This window comes from Giraffa tippelskirchi, chromosome 2 (assembly GCF_054371585.1).
Source record: "Giraffa tippelskirchi isolate mGirTip1 chromosome 2, T2T-mGirTip1v1.2.pri, whole genome shotgun sequence".
NCBI lineage: Eukaryota > Metazoa > Chordata > Mammalia > Artiodactyla > Giraffidae > Giraffa > Giraffa tippelskirchi.
Window position 1 is genome coordinate 220,936,164 of NC_137276.1, and position 16,263 is coordinate 220,952,426.

The 16,263-nt window shown below is 36.0% G+C and overlaps 1 long non-coding RNA gene across 1 annotated transcript; it reads right to left on the bottom strand.

Moving 5' to 3' along the window:
- Positions 1 to 4,648: 4,648 nt before the first annotated feature.
- LOC145539661 (uncharacterized) lies at positions 4,649 to 14,949 on the bottom strand. The gene is made up of 2 exons (XR_014077884.1): positions 14,303 to 14,949; positions 4,649 to 6,511 (listed from the first exon to the last, which is right to left on the bottom strand). It is a non-coding gene; the product is annotated as an uncharacterized LOC145539661 (long non-coding RNA).
- Positions 14,950 to 16,263: the final 1,314 nt, after the last annotated feature.

Sequence of the window (16,263 nt, forward strand, 5' to 3'; positions counted from 1 at the left end):
TTCAATTTTTAAGCACTGAGAATAATGTTTGCTGCAGGCTTATCAAATATGGCTTCTATTATGTTGAGGTAGGTTCCTTCTATGCCAATTTTTTGAAGAGTTTTAATCACAAATGGGTATGAATTTTGCCAAAAACTTTTTCTGCATATATTGAGATTATCATATAGTTTTTATCTTTCAATTTGCTAATATGGTGTATCACATTGATTTGTGTATATTGAAAAATCCTTGCATTCCTGGAATAATCCCAACTTGATCATGGTGTATGAGATTTTGATGTGTTGTTAAATTCCGTTTGCTAAAATTTTATTGAGGAATTTTGCATCTATATTCATCAGTGATATTGGCCTGTAGTTTTCTTTGTCCTGTCTTTGTCTGATTTTGGTATCAGGGTGATGGTGGCCTCATAGAATGAGTTTGGAAGTGTTTCTTCCACTGCAAATTTTTGAAAGAGTTTCAGAAGGATAGGCATTAGCTCATCTCTAAATGTTTGATAGAATTGTCCTGTGAAGCCATCTGGTCATGGGCTTTTGTTTTTTGGGAGTTTTTTTTTTATCACAGCTTCAATTTCAGTGCTTGTAATTGGGTTATTCACAGTTTCTATTTCTTACTGACTCAGTCTTGGAAGAATGAACGTTTCTAAGAATCTGTCCATTTCCTCCAGGGTATCCATTTAGTTGTTCATAATATAGTTATATAGTTATATATAGTTGTTATATATAGTTGTTCACAATAGTCTCTTATAATCCTTTGCATTTCTCCATTGTCAGTTATAACCTCTCCTTTTTCATTTATAATTTTCTTGATTTGATTCTTCTCTCTTTTTTTCTAAATGAATCTGGCTAAAAGTTTGTTAAATTTGTTTATCTTCTCAAAGAACCAGCTTTTAGTTTTCTTAATCTTTACTATTGTTTCTTTCATTTCTTTTTCATTTATTTCTGCTTGGATCATTATGATTTCTTTCCTTCTACTAATTTTGGGTTTTTTTTGTGGTCTTTTCCCAGTAGTTTTATCTGTAAAGTTAGGTTGTCTATTCAATGTTTTTCTTGTTTTTTGAAGTAGGATTGCATTGCTATAAACTTCTCTCTTAGAACTGATTTCACAGCATCCCATAGGTTTTGAGTTGTCATATTTTCATTGTCATTTGTTTCTAGACATTTTTTGATTTCCCTTTTGATCTTTTTCAGTAACCTGGTTATTTAGAATCCTGTTGTTTAATCTCCATGTGGTTTGTTTCTTACAGTTTTTTTTTCTTTGTAATCGATATCTAGTTTCATAGCATTGTGGTCAGAGAAGATGCTTGATATGATTTCAATTTTCTTAAATTTACTGAGGTCTGACTTTTGACCAAAGATGTGATCTATCAAGGAAAATGTTCCATGTGCACTGGAGAAGAAGGTGCATTATTTTGCATTCGGATGAAGTGTCCTTAAGATATCAATGAAACTCATCTCATCTGATATATCATGTAAAATGTTAGTTTTAGAACTAACACCCAAAATAGATGTCCTTTTCATTATAGGGGACTGGAATGCAAAAGTAGGAAGTCAAGAAACACCTGGAGTAACAGACAAATTTGGCCTTGGAGTACAGAATGAAGCAGGGCAAAGGCTAATAGAGTTTTGCCAAGAGAACGCACTGGTCATAGCAAACACCCTCTTCCAACAACACAAGAGAAGACTCTACACATGGACATCACCAGATGGCCAACACTGAAATCAGATTGATTATTTTCTTTGCAGCCAAAGATGGAGAAGCTCTGTACAGTCAGCAAAAAACAAGGTGGGGAATTGACTAAGGCTCAGATCATGAACTCCTTATTGCCAAATTCAGACTTAAAGTGAAGAAAGTGGGGAAAACCACTAGACCATTCAGGTATGACCTAAATCAGTTACCTTATTATTATACAGTGGAAGTGACACATAGATTTAAGGGACTAGATCTGATAGACAAAGTGCCTGATGAACTATGGATGGAGGTTCGTGACATTGTACAGGACACAGGGATCAAGACCATCCCCAAGAAAAAGAAATGCAAAAAGGCTGTCTGAGGAGAACTTACAAACAGCTGTGAAAAGAAGAGAAGCAAAAAGCAAAGGAGAAAAGGAAAGTTATTTTCATTTGAATGCAGAGTTCCGAAGAATAGCAAGGAGAGATAAGAAAGCCTTCCTCAGCGATCAAAGCAAAGAAATAGAGGAAAACAACAGAATGAGAAAAACTAGAGATCACTTCAAGAAAATTAGAGATACCAAGGGAACATTTCATGCAAAATGGGCTCAATAAAGGACAGAAATGGTATGCACCTAACAAAAGCAGAAGAAATTAAGAAGAGGTGGCAAGAATACACAGAGTAACTATAAAAAAGATTTCCACAACCCAGATAGCCATGATGATATGATCACTCATCTAGAACCAGACATCCTGGAATGTGAAGTCAAGTGGGCCTTAGGAAGCATCATGATGAACAAAGCTAGTGGAAGTGATGGAATTCCAGTTGAGCTATTTCAAATTCTAAAAGATGATGCTCTGAAAGTGCTGCACTCAATATGCCAGTAAATTTGGAAAACTCAGCAGTGGCCACAGGACTGCAAAAGGTCAATTTTCATTTCCATCCCAAAGAAAGGCAATGCCAAAGAATGCTCAAACTCCCACACAATTGCACTCATCTCACACCCTAGTAAAGTAATGCTCAAAATTCTCCAAGCCAGGCTTCAACAATACATGAACCATGAACTTCTAGATGTACAAGTCAGGTTTAGAAAAGGCAGAAGAATCAGAGATCAAATTGCCAACATTCTGTGGATCATAGAGAAATCAAGGGAATTCTAGAAAAACATGTACTTCTGCTTCATTGACTACACAAAAACCTTTGACTGTGTGGATCACAACAAACTGTGGAATATCCTCAAAGTGATGGGAACACTAGTCCACTTTACCTGTCTCCTGAGAAACCTGTACACGGGCCAAGAAGCAATAGTTAGAACCCAACATGGAACAATGGACTGATTTAAAATTGGGAAAGGAGTATGACAAGTCTTACATTGTCAGAATATGGCAAAGAGATGGGGGGAAAGTGAAAACAGTGGCGGATTTTATTTTCTTTAGTTCCAATATCACTACAGATGGTGACTGCAGCTGTGAGATTAAAATACGCTTGCTCCTTGGAAGAAAAGTTATGACAAACTTAAACAGTATAATAAAAAGCAGAGATACCACTTTGCTGTCAAAGGCTCAGCATTTCATGCAAAATGGGCTCAATAAAGGACAGAAATGGTATGCACCTAACAAAAGCAGAAGAAATTAAGAAGAGGTGGCAAGAATACACAGAAGAACTGTACAAAAAAGATCTTCACGACCCAGATAATCATGGTCGTGTGATCACTCACCTAGAGCCAGACATCTTAGAATGTGAGGTCAAGTGGGCCTTAGGAAGCATCACTGCGAACAAAGCTAGTGGAGGTGATGGAATTCCAGTTGAGCTATTTCAAATCCTAACAGATGGTGCTGTGAAAGTGCTACACTCAATATACCAACATATTTGGAAAACTCAGCAGTGGCCACAGGACTGGAAAAGGTCAGTTTTCATTCCAATCCCAAAGAAAGGCAATGAAATGAGTTTGAGAAACTCAAACTCATGTCCATCGCATCAGTGATGCCATCCAACCATCTCATCCTCTGTCATCCCTTTCTCCCACCTTCAGTCTTTCCCAGTATCAGGGTCTTTTCCAATGAGTCAGTTCTTCACATCAGGTGGCCAAAGTATTGGAGTTTCAGCCTCAGCATCAGTCCTTCCAATGAACATGCAGGACTGATTTCCTTTAGGATGGACTGGTTGGATCTCCTTGTAGCCCAAGGGACTCTCAAGAGTCTTCTCCAACACCACAGCTCTAGATTCCTTCTAGAGTATTTTTAATTGAAGTAATTGTGTTGTTTGTTTCTGTATGCTTATTCTTTAATTCTAGGTCTTTGTTATTTGATTTTTTCATTTTACCTATTTTGTTTTCAAGGTTTTTGATCATCTTTACTACCATTATTCTGAATTCTTTTTTCAGGGAGTTTGCCTATTTCCTCTTCATTTATTTGGACTGCTGTGTTTCTTGCTTGTTTCTTCATTTGTGTAGTATTTCTCTGCTGTTTCATTATTTTTTTTAACTTATTGTGTTTGAGGTCTACTATTCCCAGGCTTCAAGGTTTAATTTTTTCTTCCAGTTGGTTTCTGCCTTCCTAAATTTGGTCTAGTGGTTTGAGTAAGCTTCATATAGGATGAGCTTTGTGCTGAGTTTTTGTTTGTTTGTTTTCCTCTGATGGGCAAGGCTGAGTGAGGTGGTCATCCTGTCTGATGATGATTTGGTTTGTATTTTTATTTTGTTTGTCGTTAAGATGAGGTGTCTTGCCTAGGGTGCTACTGTTGGTGGGGTGATTGTAGGTCTTGTATTCAAGTGGCTTCCTTTGTGTGAGTTCTCACTATTTGATACTTCCTGGAGTTAGTTCTCTTGTAGTCTAGGGTCTTTGAGTCAGTGTTCCCACTCCAAAGGCTCAGGGATTGATCTCTGATCAGGAATGAAGATTCCACAAGTGGTCTGTTATGACATTAAGTGAGATTAAAACAAATATCCAAAAACGAGTGAGCAAAATGAACCCCAGACAAATGGCAGTTACAAAATAAGGCAAATGTTTAAAATAATGAAACATACACATATACATATACACCCATGAGCAAAGTCAAAACAATCCCACAAAATTAAAGTACAATAGATTGACCTGCTGAGTAAAGGAAATCAAAAATTATATTTACCTGTTAAGAACAAAATTAACTAAAGCACAAAGTGGAAAAACAAACTAAAGCAAGGTGCCAAATGGGGAATAAAGCAATGAAAAAAAAAAAAACCTAACAAATATGTTGAGAGAAAAGGAAAGAAAGAAAAGAAAGAAAGAATAGATATGCATAGTTAAATAGAGATAGATGAAGAAGATTTATATACATTAAAGATTAACTGCAAGGGGAAAAAAACAGTAGGAAAGGCAAACAAAGGAATAAATGTAGAAAAATATGAAAGGCTTAAAAATAAAATTATAAAAAAGGCAAAGGATAAAAACAGAAGAAGAAAGAAAAAAGGAAGGAAATCTCTACAGAACTGCAAAAGCCCAATGTAGATGCAAAAGTTTATAACAACAGCAAAAAGTGAATATGCACATATACATATACATATACACCCATAACCAAAATCAAAACAGTCCAAGAAAATAAAACACAGTAGACTGACCTGGCAAACAAAGGAAACCAAAAATTACATCCACCAGAACAAAACTACCTAAAGAGCAAACTGGAAAACAAAACTAAACCAATGTGTCAAGTGAGGAATAAAGCAATGAAAACAAAACTAACAAATATGTTGAGAGGAAAGAAAAGAAAGAATAGATATGCATAGTTAAATAGAGGTAGATGGAGAAGATTTATATATATATTAAAGATTAACTGCAAGGGAAAAAGAACAGTAGGAAAGGCACAAAAAGGAAGAAATGTAAAAAATATATAATAGGCTTAAAAAATTAAAAACTAAAATTATAAAAAAAGACAAAAGAAAAAAATGGAAGAAGAAAAAAGGAAAAAAAGAAGGAAAACTCTACATAACTGCAAAAGCCATTTTAGTATTATGTTTTTGCTTTTCAGTTGCTACATTATGTCTGACTCTCTGTGACCCTATGAAATACAGCAGTCCAGGCTTTCCTGTCCTTCACTGTCTCCCAAATTTTGCTCAAACTCATGCCCACTGAGTCAGTGATGCCATCCAGCCATTTCATCCTCTGTTGTCCCCTCCTCTCCTGCCCTCAATCTGTCCCAGAATCAGTCTTTTCCAATGAGTCACCTCTTCTTATCAGGTGGGCAAAGTATTGGAGCTTCAGCTTCAGCATCAGTACTTCCAATGAATATTCAGGATTGAGTTCCTTTAGTATCGACTGGTTTGATCTCCTTGCAGTCCAAAGGACTCTCAAGAGTCTTCTCCAATACCACAGTTCAAAAGCAACAATTCTTTGCACTCAGCCTTCTTTATGGTCCAGCTCTCACATCTGTACATGACTATTGGAAAAAACCATAGCTTTCACTAGACAGACCTTTGTTGGCAAAGTGATATCTTTGCTTTTTAATATGCTGTCTCGGTTCATCATAGTTTTCCCTCCAAGGAGCAATTGTCTTTTAATTTCATGGTTGCAGTCATGATCTTCAATGATTTTGGAGCCCAAGAAAATAAAATCTAACACTGTTCTACTTTTTCCCCATCTATTTGCCATGAAGTGATGTGACTAGATGCCATAACCTTATTTTTTTGAATGTTGAGTTTTAAGCCAGCCTTTTCACTTTCCTCTTTCACCCTCTTCAAGAGACTCTTTGGTTCCTCTTGCTTTCTGCCATTAATGTGGTGTCATCTGCATATCTGAGATTTTGATATTTCTCCAGGCAATCTTGATTCCAGCTTGTGATTCATCCAGCCCAGCATTTTGCATGATGTACTCTGCATAAAGTTAAATAAATTGGGTGAGAATATACATCTTTGATCTACTCTTTTCCCGATTTGGAACCAGTCCTTTGTTGCATGTCCAGTTCTAACTGTTGCTTCTTGATCTGCATTTTAGTATTAAATACCTTTCTGGATATTAGGTTCAAATGCTGTTAATCATTTTTGAAATTTTGTTATTTTATCTGTAAATAAAACTGATCCTGAATTTTTCTAGTTTTCTTTGATATCTGGCTATTACTCTCCAAACTAGTGTTTCCCGTTTTCATTTCAACCTTTTAATTTGGAATCATTGAGGATTAAAACTGTTCTTTAACTAAATGCTTCATGATGTCATGAGAGACGTTTTAAATGTCAAAATAGGATTCAACTCTGATATCTAAATAGCTTTAGTTGACTCTCCTCTGGATTTGGTGACTTATTGTGATCCAAGTTGCAATTGTTTATGCTAATTATTGTTTTAATTTCTACTCTCTGTTGTTTTTGAACTGGTCACATTTTGTATCACTTGTTGCTATACTGCTGCTATAGGCTGACATCCTCCACAAGAAGAATCATAGTTTGATGTCTGGAAATGATTGACTACCCGTAAATAATCCCTCCTAATGTAGATCAATACATTTCTGCCATTTCAGATACTGCCTAAGATTCATTTCCAAATGACTCCTTGTTGTTCCAACGTTAACGTAAACTCTCTAAAAGTATATTTCTCTCCCAACCACTTCTTTCCCTCCTCCTTGGGACATGACTCTGAGAATGAGACTTCCCAGTCTCAAGGGAGTTGATACTGGTGCCAAATAACACAATGGTTGATCATCAGTGCTTTCTAAAGAGAGATCTTAATCAAAAGGGAAAAATATAGAAGGACAATCAAAAAGAAGTCAGTATTGTTGAGAGAGTGTTCTACAATTAAGCCAAGAGAGCCATTAAGGGAGTGTAGCTTTGCACGTCTCAGCCTGGATGGAATCTGACCTTTTGACCTAATGAAGTCATTCAGAACATCTGCCAGAAACTACTGACAGTCCATCTCCTTATTGAACCCCTACCCTGAAATAACTCATGTTTCCTTAAGGAAAAATATTTTCCAGCTCACATCAGGGTCAATCACAATTGTTGCCGGGCAACTTTTAACAGTCTCTTGGTGCTTTGTCTTTATAAGCCCCTGGCTCTTTCTCATCCTTAAAACACTGTTTGTGGTTACACACATCTGTGCCTCCTGAATTCCTATTATTAAGAACCCAGATATGCTTTTTCTTATTTGCATTATTTCCTCCTGCATTATTTTGTTGTTGTTGACATGTACCAGAATGTAAAATGGCTTTTTTATAGTGGATTCTGGTCTAGGTGTGAAACCTGGTACTCTCTACATCTTACGCCATTAAATTTTCTGATTTTTATGATTATTTTTTCATGTAGAAAATCGCATTAAAAATTTTTATTTATATCTATTACAGAAATTATGCATACATCTATGTTGTTTCCTAAATAATTCATCAAGACCTAGCCATGATTTCATCTACCTTATTTCAAAGCTGACATGGTTAGAATGAACATTAATCTTCTGACTCTGATATTTTCCCATTATTTACCTGTTTTTTTTTTAAATTACCATCTTGAGTTTTCTCAATTACTGAATGATTAATTTCTTATTATTTCTTATTTTGTTACCATTATCTCCTCTTTCAGTGAAATCTATACCGTTTCAGATATGCTTTCTCTTGTGCTTAAATTTATCCTCCTCTGTCTAATTTTAAGGTTACAAAATTTGTGTGCTGTACATGTTTTTAAACGCAAAAATAACATACAATGTGCGATCAGAAGTGCACAAGCAACACAAGTCAATATAGCTTTAAAATCTGTCCTCAGCACTTACAAGTTGTATGAAACATGAAAAGTTAATTTTTCTGTACTTCATTTCTCTCATCTGTGAAATGGAGCTGGTAATAGTAAATTTCATGACAATAAATAAATTAATGAGTTATTAGATGTAGAGCAGTTAGTGTAGTGTCTAGTACACAGTAATCACTTGATTTTTACCAATGATTAGAATTCATTGCAGTGATATTTTTTTTTTCCCTTGAGGGAGCCACAGAAAGTAATTCTGCAGCAATAAAAGAGTGAGTTGTGGTGACCTACTTAGTTTGTCCATGTTAAACTTTTGCCAAGAAAACATCTGGAGATCAGCTGGGATCTCAATAAAAGAAATTAAAGGACAGCAGATAGTGGAAATCCACTATTATATACAAATAGGAAATCATCATCCAACAATAAAAGTTTGATATAAGCATTAAAAGCAAAACAAAAGTCAATAATTATAGCCTTAGAATTGACAGAAAAACTTGAGAATATTGGTAAAACTGTTATTTTCTTGGATTGGGAGATATTATATTAAAAGCACTTTCCCAAATAGATTTAATGTAATTCAAAATGACATCCACACTTTTTAAACACAAAATTTGTATAAAATAAAGAAAAAATGAAAGAGCTGATAATTATTTTTAAGTGGGAATAAAATAAGAACAGCTGATATAACTATATAAACATATTAAATAATGAATAATATATTAAAATCATAATAAATAAACTTATATGGCCTTAATCATGGACATATCATTGAAATAAAAGAAAGAGTCCTGTAACTTTATGAAGCCTACATAAATGCTTAACAAAATAATTGAAACAACACAATTTAAAGGAGAATAAATTGTATTTTCATAAACAATATGGTAAAATTGGCTAGTTACTCCAGAGAAATTTCAGAATATTTCTCTGTAGTAAACAAACTGTAGGAAAAATTAATAAACCAAAATAAAATAGCAATAACTGTTTGAATTAAAAGAACATATTTATATTTATTTGACTTTCGTATAGAGAGCCATTAAACAAAAGTCTAAATATGTTGAATTATTCATAAGGAAAAGACTGAGAGATTTGAATGTATAAAGATAGTCAGCTTAAAGATATGATTTAAAACCACAAAGACACCACTACACACTCTTGAAATGGTTAAAGATACAGAGCAACTGTTCTTACATCCTGCCAAGAAAGGATAATTGGCACAGCCCCTTTGGGAAATATTTTAACATTAGCCACTGAAGTTGAAGATACATAATCCTTAAGACACAACAGTTCTAATGAAGAGCTCCAAGGGAAATTTGGGATGAGGAACTCAAGTCATTGGCATGATTTTTCATAACAATTTTATCCTTGATAACTGCGTACAGCAACGTATGCGAATCTACAAAAGTAATGTTAAGTGAAATCAGCCAACACAGGAGAAAGTACTTTATGTATGATGTCCCATAATAGCTGATAAAAATGCATGGGATTGGAAGAAAGATTAATGAGGAAGGATAAAAGGGTCATGCTTGTTTGGGGGCATGAGAGATTTCTAAGATGCTGGCAAAGTTCTAGTTCTTCAACTGGTTGTTTTGTAGGTTTTTTTTTTTTTTTTTTTGATTATTCACAGATCTGTTCCTTTAATTGCATTCACTTTTGTGTAAGGAACCGAAGAAGCTATCAAAGTGTGCTTCTCAGATTTTCAATAGAAAACCACACTGTAAAGAATGTAATTAATGGATTGCCTTTGGATTTCCTGGAGCATTCACTAAGACCACACAGTGCCCGAGTTGCCACTAGCCAATGTATCCACAGTGGGGTACAAGAGCCTGCCCATTTCTACCCAACTAAGGATTCCTGAAGTGGACATTATTTGCTCTGGGGCTTCCCAGTAGCCCACCCAAGACTTCCTCAGAACTACCCTGCCATCTGAGACTCTCACTACCTAATCCTTGATTTTTTCTTTCTTTCTTCTGTCTCAAGTCTCATGCCTATATCATGACTTATGGCCTATCTCTGCTTATTCTTTTTTTCTCTCTTTCATTTATTATTTAATTTTACTTTTTTAAAAAAATTCTTTTGGAAAGTGAAGTGAAAATCTTAGTTACTCAGTCATGTCTGACTCTTTGTGACCTCATGGACTGTACCCCTTCAGGCTCCTCTGTCTGTGGAATTCTCCAGGCAAGAATACTGGAGTGGGTAACCATTCCAGGAGATGTTCCCAAACCAGGGATTGAACATGGGTCTTAAACATTGCAAGCAGATTCCTTACCATCTGAGACACAAGAATATTGCAAATCATTTTTTTTTATTGAAGTATGACTGTAATTGTGTTAATCTCAGGTATACTGCAAAGTGGATCAGTTATACATATTCATATATGCCCTCTTTTAAAGATTCTTTTTCCAGTGGATAAGAGGGGAATAAATTGGGAGATTGGGATTGACATATAATAAACAAACCAGGGAACCTTCTGTTCATTCTTGCTCCCTGTCCCTTAGACTTTTTATAAACACCTCTCTGATAAATCTCTTTCACTTATTTCATCTTGGAGTCTGCTTCCTAGAAGATGTACATTAACACTGTTGGAAGCAAAAGTGATCAGACAGGCTATAAGGTATTTTTTGGCAAATGGATGGCTCATCTTCCAGCTTGAAAACTTGGAAAATTTTTTCCCAGTTCTATATAATATGCTGAAATATACCTTTGGAAAATATCCCCAGGGACAGAGAACTCCCTGGCTGATATAGTGATCCGGTTCTTTCGAAGGTGTGGGAAGAACAAGTTCCCTTAATATCCTGCAGAAGAATACTGAACTGAGGACAGTTGAATCCTTAATGACAAAATGTGAGATCCAGAGAGCATCTCTGAGGTTTTACAAAGAGTCATAGTGTTGTAGAATTCCAGGGAATATTGACTGCCTAGGCAAGACTGATCTCTTCTGCTTTAAGTCTAGAGTCCAGGTTGGAAAAAAATCTTAGGTTATAACATGCCCCATAGAATCATAAAGGCTTACCTGGCGGTTTAGATGGGAAAGAATATGCCTGCAATGCAGGAGACCCGAGTTTGATCCCCGAGTTGGGAAGATCCCATGGTGAAGGGAAGGCTACTCACTCTAGTATTCCTGCCTGGAGAATCCCATGGACAGAAGAGCCTTGTGGGCTACAGCCTATGGGATCACTAAGAGGGGGACATGACTGAGTGACTAACACGCATACACACATAGGAGCAGAAGCCTAGAGAGGGCAACAAGAAAAGACTGTTTTAAAAAAGATACAACATTGAATTTGGTCTTTAAAATTGCATACAATTTCAATTGTCTACAAATAAAAAAATTAAAAATAATTAAGCCTCAAGGAAATAAATAAGCAAAGGTGAAAAGTCAACATACATCTAAGGAAAGGTTGAAGCACCTATTTTGACAAACGTTGCATACCAGGTGAGAAAGCTGAAAATGCAGTCGGGCAAACTTACTTGGCAGTTGAGTGGTTAAGATTCTGTGCTGTCTGCAGAGGGCACAGTTTAATCCCTGGTCAGGAAACTAGGATCATGAGTGCTCTGTGGCATGACCAAAATACAAATAATAATGTAATAATTTTTTTAAAAAATTCAGAGAATACACTGACCTACAAGACGCTAAGGCACAAAGCAGAAAAGCAGGAGCCTTTGTAGTTGTTTTGCAGTCATGAATATAATGCCAAATATGACCAAGAATAGCAGTAGCCCTCTTTATATTTTCCCTCCAATCAATATTCAATAAAAAAGTGCTATAGGTGCTCAATTCTTACACTCCATAGGAGAAATATTCTTCTTCTTAAAGATATAAAATGGGAACAATTTAAAAACACTGGTGTTTGAATTAGGTGCGGAGACATGTTCCTTGTTAGCTAGAGGTGAGAATGTATGCTTTAGATTAAAGATTCTGATGACATTGAGACAGCAATTTGCCTCTGGGGTTTTGGTCTTGTACATACTTTAGATATCTTTTCCTATTAATTTATGACACATGAAACACATCTATGATCATATGACAAACAAATCTTCAGGTATCCTTTTGTGTTTCTCCCTCTACAATCAGCTGTCCTTAGCTTCCGTAGTACATTTAGTGTAATTCTTGACTGGTCTACTGAAGATGTATTTACCTGGTCAGTTGACATACAGAGGTGGAAAAGTGCAAAGAGCATGATTAAATGGTCTTGTGAACTGTTTGTCACTCTATGATTCTAGCCTTGCCAAGGAGAGAAATGTGGAGTTTCCTTTTCTTTTTTTTTTTTTAAGATAACCAAACCAAACCAAACTAAACATTTTGATTCATTGAGGAGCTTTCTATCCAACCATTCAAGAAAGCCAGTTTTCTAAAAGGCAAATGAACAAATACCTGCTGCTGCTGCTGCTAAGTCGCTTTAGTCGTGTCTGACTTTGTGCGACCCCATAGACAGCAGCCACAAGGCTCCCCCATCCCTGGGATTCCCCAGGCAAGAACACTGGAGTGGGTTTCCATTTCCTTCTCTGAGCAAATATCTAGGAATATATTATAAAAATGGAAGGTTAAACAAATGCATTTTTATTTTTAGGGAAACTACTAAACAGTTTTACAAAAAGGAAAAGCCCATAAAAGGTTGGATGCATTATGTTTATCCCTGAGATGTAGTGTATTTCAGGCTGACTCACTTAATTTGAGGTAAAATTGCAGGACTACATAAAGCCTTTAAAACTATGGAAATAAAAGAACACTCCTAAAATTGTTTTATAAATTTAGTATAATCTTAATACCCAAGTCAGAAAGAAAAAAAGTAGGTCAATCTCCCTTCTGAAAATTAATTAAATATTCCATACACACAAAAAAAATCAACAATATTAACATAAAAATCCTCAGGCTAGTCAATTTGGCTTTAATCTAGAAATTCAAGGATGGCTTTGTAGACAAGATTTTTGTGTGTTTATGTTAGTCGCCTAGTTGTGTTTGACTCTTTGCCACCCCCAGACTCCTCTGTCTACGGAATTCTCCAGGCAAGAATACTGGAGTGGGTAACCATTTCTTTCTCCAGAAGATTTTCTCAATCCAGGGATTGAACATGTGTCTCCTGCGTTAGAGGCAGTTTCTTTACTGTCTGAGCCAACAGCCCAGACAAATTATACACCTACCTAATATCTATTCTTCTCTTCTCGCTTGCTAATAAAAATTGTATTTACTGGATAAGTAATTTCTCCTTTAAATTTCACTTTCATATCTTTGCAGAGATACCATTTGACACAGTTGTATCCAATGAAATGCTATTAAATCTACCAGAACATTTGAGTGGAATACTTTTTTTTCTCTCTCTCAACAAAAGGGACAGAGATTTAAAGTCACCCATTTCCATCTCTTTTTTTATTGAATGATGATATGATGTCTGAAGCTCTAGTAGCTACCCTGGAACTATTAGGTAAAAATATGAGAATGAAATACAATAAGCTAAGAATGGCACATTGAAAAGATGATAAAAGCCTGGATCCCTAACTCCATGTTTAAGTAATGAATTATTAATCTTGTCTACTAGCCATCTCTTGACTTATGTGGGGAAAAATTTGTTTATGTTGTTGTTAGTTTAGTTTTGTGATTATTTGCAAGTGGCAACACTACTAACTAATATATCTGTAACAAAAATAAAAGCTATTCACCACATTAATAGACCTAATGGTTGAAACACAGATGATCATTTCAATAGATGCAGCAAAGACATTTTTAAAAAAACACATTTTTATAATAAAATAAATACAAAGTAGAATTCAAATGAAACTTTTTTAAATCTTGAAGCAAGCATAATTAGTGGAAGATTATTTGAGGCATTAGCTTTTTAACTCATAAAATAGATTTAAACAAAACATAATACATGCAGCAAGACTGGACTATGCCAAAATTATAATATTAATTTATAAACATTAATGGGTGCTGAGTGGGGTATTTACCATTTTTCTCAATGTTTTGGCTCTGAAAGTCCCAAAAGAACAAGAATATTAGAGAAGCTCAGTCAGTTCAGTCTCTCAGCCATGTCTGACCCTTTGCGACCCCATGGACTGCAGCACGCCAGGCTTCACTGTCCATCACCAACTCCTGGAGCTTGCTCAAACTCATGTCCATTGAGTCAGTGATGCTATCCAACTGTCTCATCTTCTGTCGTCTCCTTCTCTTCCTGCCTTCAATCTTTCCCAGCATCAGGGTCTTTTCCAAAGAGTCAGTTCTCCACAGGTGGCCAAAGTATTGGAGTTTCAGCTTCAGTATCAGTTCTCCCAATGAATACTCAGGACTGATTTCCTTCAGGATTGACTGGTTTGATCTCCTTGCAGTCTAAGGGACTCTCAAGAGTTTTCTCCAACACCATAGTTCAAAAACATCAATTCTTCAGTGCTCAGCTTTCTTTATAATCCAACTCTCACATCCATACATGATTACTGGAAAAACCATAGCTTTGAAAAGCTCACCGATAGTCTAAAGAGACGCACAGCTAGCTACTGATATGCAGAACTTAAATACACCTTGACTTAAGTTGATTATAAAGCAACCTACCACCTTTCCTCATCCCATAGAAGAGAGTTCTAGATTATATATGAACATCAGTATTTATTCTTAGTTCCCCGGAGGCTCAAAATGGAAGATTTTCTGGAACTTCCTGGAAATGACAGGAAGTTGCCTACATTCCCAGTGATCGTCATGGCAAGCAGCAGCACCCTGTTACACAACGATATGGTCATTCACTCAGTTTGTTCAGTGCACAGCTAATCTCATAAACTATAAAGTAAATGCACTCTGGCAATAATCCATGCCTTTCTTCTGGGTCAAGCAAATGCCACGGCACATAACTGGCATCATTAGATGTGATCTCACCAGTGAGAGCTGGCTGCCTGAGCTGCCTCTGTCTGGAGGGAGATATCCAGAGATCAGAAACTAAAGGTGAGTTATCAGAGGCCACCAGAGAGTGAATATTAGGCAATTGCAGTATATGCATGTTCACAGGGAAAATTTTGTAGAATCCATTAACACTGCCCTTGGAAGACAGAATATTTGGGTGCTTGCCACACTTGTAGGCATTGACAATGAAAGAAAATTTTTGCAAAGTCCAACTGAGATGTAAATAATTTTGCCCTCTTCCTCTGACATTCTCTTTTTCTTTCAATTTTCGAGGATCCAGAATATCAAGGGAGGAGAAGACAACAAAACTGACAAACAAAACCCAGGGTTTTACCACTTCCTCCACTGTGAGTTCACTAGCTAAGGATTAGACTTCAACTACAGGAGAGAGAAGAAGCCTTGAGTATGCTTGATGTTTTGGTTTAGATTTGAAATTTAAATCCCTGAAGAAAATTCCAATTATCAAAAAACAAACAAACTTATATTTACAACTGAATGTGACCTTAAACACAGAAACTCTCCTGTATTCTTCTCATCCAGGGACTGAGAAAAGAGATTTGATATAAAACCATAAAATTTAAGGGCTTCCTCAGTGCCTCAGTGGTAAAGAATCCACCTGCAATGCAGGAAGAATTGATTTGGTTTCTGGGTCAGGAGGATCCCCTGGAGAAGGAAATGGTAACACTCTCCAGTATTTTTGCCTGGGAAATCCCATGGATAGAGGACCCTGGAAGGCTACAGTCCATGGGGTCTCAAAGAGTCAGACACAACTGAGCGACTGAGAAAGCATGGGGATTAATTAAGGGAGAAAAAAGTAAAGCAAGTTTTGTTTGCATTACATTGAGCTTAGAAACTTCAAAATCTGGTCAAATTTTAAGAAACTCCAAATATTTTTAGAGATTCTAAGCATTTTAACATGCTCATCTGTTTTGGTGTTAATAAATAATGTTAGATTCAATTTTTAAGTACTGTGAGAAAGAAACTATGATCTAATTTCATTACAGTCATAATCAGGATGAGA